The sequence below is a fragment of the Oncorhynchus nerka genome, unplaced genomic scaffold (assembly GCF_034236695.1).
Source record: "Oncorhynchus nerka isolate Pitt River unplaced genomic scaffold, Oner_Uvic_2.0 unplaced_scaffold_1153, whole genome shotgun sequence".
Taxonomy (NCBI): domain Eukaryota; kingdom Metazoa; phylum Chordata; class Actinopteri; order Salmoniformes; family Salmonidae; genus Oncorhynchus; species Oncorhynchus nerka.
The window spans coordinates 17,501-25,000 of NW_027040178.1; positions in this window are offsets into that span (position 1 = coordinate 17,501).

A 7,500-nucleotide genomic window follows, 5' to 3' on the forward strand; every position below is an offset into this window, starting at 1 on the left:
TCCTGGACCCACAGAACCTCACCTTCGGGTATTTCCAGCCCCTAACCCCCTACCAGAGCAGACCGCTCCTAACGCTAACACACAAGTCAATGGTGACACGTAGGTCAAACACACACTTTTCACAGGAGGATCTATCCTACTTCTACACATCACAGGAACTCCACGTATGGCTCCTCTTGACCCCCAGGACTTCTAGTCCTACTTAAAATTCACCTGGTACCTCTCGGACACCCACAACCCAAACAGCACCCCAAAAGCAAAGAGTCTAATTCTCCTATACAATTCCCTATAGGGACCAACAACAGAGGCCTTCCCAAAAATAAAACCTCTCTCACAACACCGTCTCTGACCTTAGCCCTGGCCCCTAACCCGAACTGCAACCCCAGTTCCAACCCCTCTGTGTATGTGTGTGTGTATACATGTATCTGTACCTGACCTCATGTTGTTAACCCTGTCTGTCCCTTACAATGTATTGTGTCTTCTGTTTTGTCACACTCCACTGTTCATTTATACCAAATAACACTTGAAAAGCTTGTGTCACTACAAGGTTGAACATTTATCACATTGGGTCTCCATTGTATTATTATTACATGTGCTTGACCTCCACTCTAACTGCCCATCCACTTTACTGCATCCCCATTCCACTCTCACCTCTGTCTGATTCCTCCACACCACAGCCTGTTAGCGGCTGTCCTACCTAGTAACGGCACAGACCAATCGAAATAACCTACACCGCATTCCCACACGCGCACACACTGGAGAGTTAGCTCTCTTTGCAGCCTCAGGGGAAACCACCGGACAGTTGGCATTTCGCTCCACACATCCAACCAGGACTACATTCAAGGCAAGTAAATTACACAGTACACCCTACGGTACATGTAGATATACATACATACATTTTTACTACTTTTTGCACCTTTTATTTCAATTTTATTTGTATATTCTCATCCCTGCTACCTGATGAAGCCGAGAAGGCAGAAACGCGTCGTGGCTGAGTTGCCCCTAGATCCGTGTGAGACCGTAAGGAATGCGGATTCCACACGGACTTCGGGGCTACTCTTTTGGCTACCTTTTATTTTACACTTTACTTTCCTTAATTGGACTTTTACACAGTTCTCATATATATGCACACACTAGGATGTAGTGGAGTGTGACGTTGTATGCTATCCCCCACACTACTTGTGGTGTTGTATGTGTATGCTTTTGTATATGTTAAAAATATGTGTATAGGCTCATTCCCTTTCATGTTTATGTGTGTATACATGTGTGCCCTACCCCATCCTTGGTCACAACCCTACTGACTGAGAGACACTGGCACTCAGCCATTGCAGGATAGGGCCCTTTTACCAGTAGGCTACCTTAAAAATAGATTGGTGGCCATTAGGACCGTAAACATAGATCTTTATTAGCATTTCAGAGATACCGTGACTACGGACTCTTAAACATTTACCTTAGATTTATCCTACATGATCCCTTTGATTCTGTACCAATAATCACTAGGCAACCAATTTATATTTAACAAACCATTTAATGTTCTCCTCTTGGAGTCTCCTTGACCATGGACCCTTGACCAATAGGAAACCATTATAAACTAAAATAAATAAACAATAATATATTGATAAAAGAAAACAATTAAAAATGTAAAAATAAAATAAATTTAAAAATTTAATTAAATTAAAAATCTTTTTAAAAAAAAAAAAAAAAAAAAAAAAAAAAAAAAAAGGAATATAACTATATATTTATATATAATTATATCATTTTTTTTCCAGGTTCCTTGAACTCAGGGTTACCATGACCATGGACCCTTTAATGCAAAGAAACTACAAAATAGAATCTAAATAGCTAAATGTTATTTACCAAGAACCCTCACCATCTCACCATCCTTCCAAATCTACCTCACTGAAGATACCCACCAGCACCCCCAACGGACGAGAACCTTTTTCTCCAACAACTCTGGGGACCCCGACCTTGGCGACTCCCCCGCAGCGAGCACGTCCTAAGCAATTAGGCCCTTCCATACACCAAGCAAGAAGACAGGAGGATATGGATAGACCGGACTCCTTCAGGACCTCGGGGTTCTGTTGGCAGACCAATCGGCTCAACCCTCCCAGCCCCCTTACACACGGGAGACTCACGTAACGCGCTGGACGACTATCTACCCCAGTTTAGAATTGGATTGGCAGTATGTTCAGTAGCGCGTGGGTGGTCCTAGCGGGTTGGGGCAGTTAAGTCCTCGAAAAGAGGGGCTTTGGGTGATGCGCTGCGGCTGGAGGACTCGCATTGGCCGTGTAATCCCTGGGGTGCCCAGATAATGTCTGGCGGAGAATTGGATCCCACGGAATAATTTCCCAAGGGGGGATCCCTTACCCCGCCGTACTTAGCCTGGACAACCGAACCAACATTTTTTACCTTGACTACGAACAAATTCACTGCCTAGGGCTTATATACCTCTGGAAATGTTACGATCCTGGAAGGGAGTAATTCCACTGGTCACTATTACCCAAAACCACTGAATTACCTACGACTGAGATGGTGGGGATGAAAACACCCAATTAACTTCTACTACTGCCGGACGTTTCATACGTAAGCCAGAGAAGGTTTGCCGGTTTTTAAACCCTCCATACACCGACCAAAAACACAGGACGTGACTACAGGGGCGGATGCATGACAACCATATAGAGGGCTTGCCTTCGGTTTTTTGTCTGCTCAAACCACTGGTAGTTCATAGACTGACCACTTGACAGGGACACATGGCAACCGACTGAGGTCCGGACCTGCATAAGGTACGCAACTCGATGGTTTTGCCTGATCCTACGCCGAGTATACCCATACAGACCAGCTGGATTTGACTAGACATGGGTTGATTGGGAGTTAGGATCCTGGAAGGGAATAGGTCCTAATTATACACATGATTGAAAACATCCAGGACCAAAGACCAACGAACACTGAAGTAAATACATAGACAACGTGGAGCTAAAAAAAAAAAAAAAAAAAAAAAAAAAAAAAGAAGGATCCGACAGAGAGTAAACTCCTAGGTTGCACTATGCTTTCTACTTCAGTTGACACGGCGGACCTAGACATCATGACCATACCACTCGACAGGGACACATGGCAACCGACTGAGGTCCGGACCTGCATAAGGTACGCAACTCGATGGTTTTGCCTGATCCTACGCCGAGTATACCCATACAGACCAGCTGGATTTGACTAGACATGGGTTGATTGGGAGTTAGGATCCTGGAAGGGAATAAGTCCTAATTATACACATGATCGAAAACATCCAGGACCAAAGACCAACGAACACTGAAGATGACCATACCACTCGACATGGACACATGGCAACCAACCGAGGACCGGACCTGCATAAGGTACGCAACTCAAGGGTTTTGCCTGATCCTAAGTTGAGTTGACAGACTTACCTAAACTTAACCTTAACCTTTAAAAAAAAAAAAAAAAAAAAAAAAAAAAAAAAAAAACTATACCTAACCCTAACCCCTAACCCTAACCCTAAACCCTAACCCTAACCCTAACCTTAACCCTAACCCTAACCCTAACCTTAACCACTCTAAAAAACCCTTACCTAAACCTAACCTTAACCATTCTGAAAAACTATACCTAACCCTAACCCCTAACCCTAACCCTAACCCTAACCCTAACCCTAACCCTAACCCTAACCCTAACCCTAACCCTAACCCTAACCTTAACCACTCTAAAAAACCCTTACCTAAACCTAACCTTAACCATTCTGAAAAACTATCCCTAACCCTAACCTTAACCACTCTAAAAACCCTTACCTAAACCTAACCTTAAACTCTCTAAAAAACTATTTCTTACCCCAACCCTAAACCTAACCTTAACCACTCTTAAAAACTATACCTAAACCTAAAACCTACTGACAGACAGTCTTTTAACCCAACCAGACGGGTTAATCTACAAGTGGGCAACAATGGGGCCTACTACTTTGGCCGGCCGCGCCCGGACCCACCCGGCCTACGCGCACATGTGTGGAGTGCACACCCCTCCCTTCCCCCCCTTCGGCTTCCACGTGTCAGAGATGGAAGTGGATCAACCGACTCAAAACTAGACAAACCAAACACTGCCAGTCACCGCTGCATTGCCTGCCGGTGGATCTGGACGCAGCAAGCCAAGGAATTTTTTATCCCTTTAAATTACTCGGGATCATCTCTAATCGGGCCTTTTCTAGGGGTGTTGATTCTACACCCAGTATACCTCTCTGTGAAATGGTCTGATGGTGAACAGGTTAAAAATAATCATTAGATTTAATACAACCTAAAATAGCTCTACCAAATCTCTGAAAGACATCACTCCTGAGACCTTCACCAACACACACCTTCCACCTGGGAGACAACTAGAACGAAGGATAAATCAAGACCCACCTACTACAAGCCTTCTCAACCAAGATTTTTTCATCAAAAGACCAAGAATTCATCAAAGGAACAAGAACTCTACAACCAGCCCCTGACCTTCAGATACACATCACCTCCTCTATTTTTTTCAACTAAGAGGCAACCCCACCTTTTTTTTCCACCAAAGAACAAGACATCACCACCCTGACACAGTGGAAACAGACTCCTACCCTCCCACAGAAACCCTGACGACCGTATTTCCAACTTAGGAGCAAAAAGAAACAAAATTATAAAATAGGTCCACCCCACTCACACCTCTGCACCATACACAAACAAACCAAAAACCTAGGTAAGAGCCCCACCCATAAAAAAACTGGAAACAGCATAAAAAAGCTTTTTCGGATCCGTACATCCCATAATCCAAGTGGACTTGAACACCGCAAAACAGCCAAATCTACCCGCATATCCGGGAACCCAAGTGGACACGAACGCGATCAAAGCTAAAACTCCGCTAACAGGCGCCTAATAGAATAGTTAAAAATAGCACCATTTTCGATCCTGGTAAAAGGAACACCCCCCTAGTAACCCTATTTGCTACCACCCTCAATAAAGAAACAAGGTTCATACCCTCTAACACCACAAAAGACCTAAAACCACGGCCACTACTTTTACCTGCACATCGCACCTTACTGCATATAAGCAACGTGACTCAACAAAAAATCGGAAGAAAAATAACTCCACCACATTCAAAGACCTATAATCAGACCTATGGGTCACCCAGCACCCCAACTAAAAATTCTATAGGAACCCACAGATGTCCACTCTACCCTCTACCTTTCCTGGACCCACAGAACCTCACCTTCGGGTATTTCCAGCCCCTAACCCCCTACCAGAGCAGACCGCTCCTAACGCTAACACACAAGTCAATGGTGACACGTAGGTCAAACACACACTTTTCACAGGAGGATCTATCCTACTTCTACACATCACAGGAACTCCACGTATGGCTCCTCTTGACCCCCAGGACTTCTAGTCCTACTTAAAATTCACCTGGTACCTCTCGGACACCCACAACCCAAACAGCACCCCAAAAGCAAAGAGTCTAATTCTCCTATACAATTCCCTATAGGGACCAACGACAGAGGCCTTCCCAAAAATAAAACCTCTCTCACAACACCGTCTCTGACCTTAGCCCTGGCCCCTAACCCGAACTGCAACCCCAGTTCCAACCCCTCTGTGTATGTGTGTGTGTATACATGTATCTGTACCTGACCTCATGTTGTTAACCCTGTCTGTCCCTTACAATGTATTGTGTCTTCTGTTTTGTCACACTCCACTGTTCATTTATACCAAATAACACTTGAAAAGCTTGTATCACTACAAGGTTGAACATTTATCACATTGGGTCTCCATTGTATTATTATTACATGTGCTTGACCTCCACTCTAACTGCCCATCCACTTTACTGCATCCCCATTCCACTCTCACCTCTGTCTGATTCCTCCACACCACAGCCTGTTAGCGGCTGTCCTACCTAGTAACGGCACAGACCAATCGAAATAACCTACACCGCATTCCCACACGCGCACACACTGGAGAGTTAGCTCTCTTTGCAGCCTCAGGGGGAAACCACCGGACAGTTGGCATTTCGCTCCACACATCCAACCAGGACTACATTCAAGGCAAGTAAATTACACAGTACACCCTACGGTACATGTAGATATACATACATACATTTTTACTACTTTTTGCACCTTTTATTTCAATTTTATTTGTATATTCTCATCCCTGCTACCTGATGAAGCCGAGAAGGCAGAAACGCGTCGTGGCTGAGTTGCCCCTAGATCCGTGTGAGACCGTAAGGAATGCGGATTCCACACGGACTTCGGGGGCTACTCTTTTGGCTACCTTTTATTTTACACTTTACTTTCCTTAATTGGACTTTTACACAGTTCTCATATATATGCACACACTAGGATGTAGTGGAGTGTGACGTTGTATGCTATCCCCCACACTACTTGTGGTGTTGTATGTGTATGCTTTTGTATATGTTAAAAATATGTGTATAGGCTCATTCCCTTTCATGTTTATGTGTGTATGCATGTGTGCTACTACCCCATCCTTGGTCACAACCCTACTGACTGAGAGACACTGGCACTCAGCCATTGCAGGATAGGGCCCTTTTACCAGTAGGCTACCTTAAAAATAGATTGGTGGCCATTAGGACCGTAAACATAGATCTTTATTAGCATTTCAGAGATACCGTGACTACGGACTCTTAAACATTTACCTTAGATTTATCCTACATGATCCCTTTGATTCTGTACCAATAATCACTAGGCAACCAATTTATATTTAACAAACCATTTAATGTTCTCCTCTTGGAGTCTCCTTGACCATGGACCCTTGACCAATAGGAAACCATTATAAACTAAAATAAATAAACAATAATATATTGATAAAAGAAAACAATTAAAAAATGTAAAAATAAAATAAATTTAAAAATTTAATTAAATTAAAAATCTTTTTTTTAATAAAATAATAATAATAAATAAAAAAAAAAAAAAAATAAATAAATAAAAAAAAAAAAAAGGAATATAACTATATATTTATATATAATTATATCATTTTTTTTCCAGGTTCCTTGAACTCAGGGTTACCATGACCATGGACCCTTTAATGCAAAGAAACTACAAAATAGAATCTAAATAGCTAAATGTTATTTACCAAGAACCCTCACCATCTCACCATCCTTCCAAATCTACCTCACTGAAGATACCCACCAGCACCCCCAACGGACGAGAACCTTTTTTCTCCAACAACTCTGGGGACCCCGACCTTGGCGACTCCCCGCAGCGAGCACGTCCTAAGCAATTAGGCCCTTCCATACACCAAGCAAGAAGACAGGAGGATATGGATAGACCGGACTCCTTCAGGACCTCGGGGTTCTGTTGGCAGACCAATCGGCTCAACCCTCCCAGCCCCCTTACACACGGGAGACTCACGTAACGCGCTGGACGACTATCTACCCCAGTTTAGAATTGGATTGGCAGTATGTTCAGTAGCGTGGGTGGTCCCAGCGGGTTGGGGCAGTTAAGTCCTCGAAAAGAGGGGCTTTTGGGTGATGCGCTGC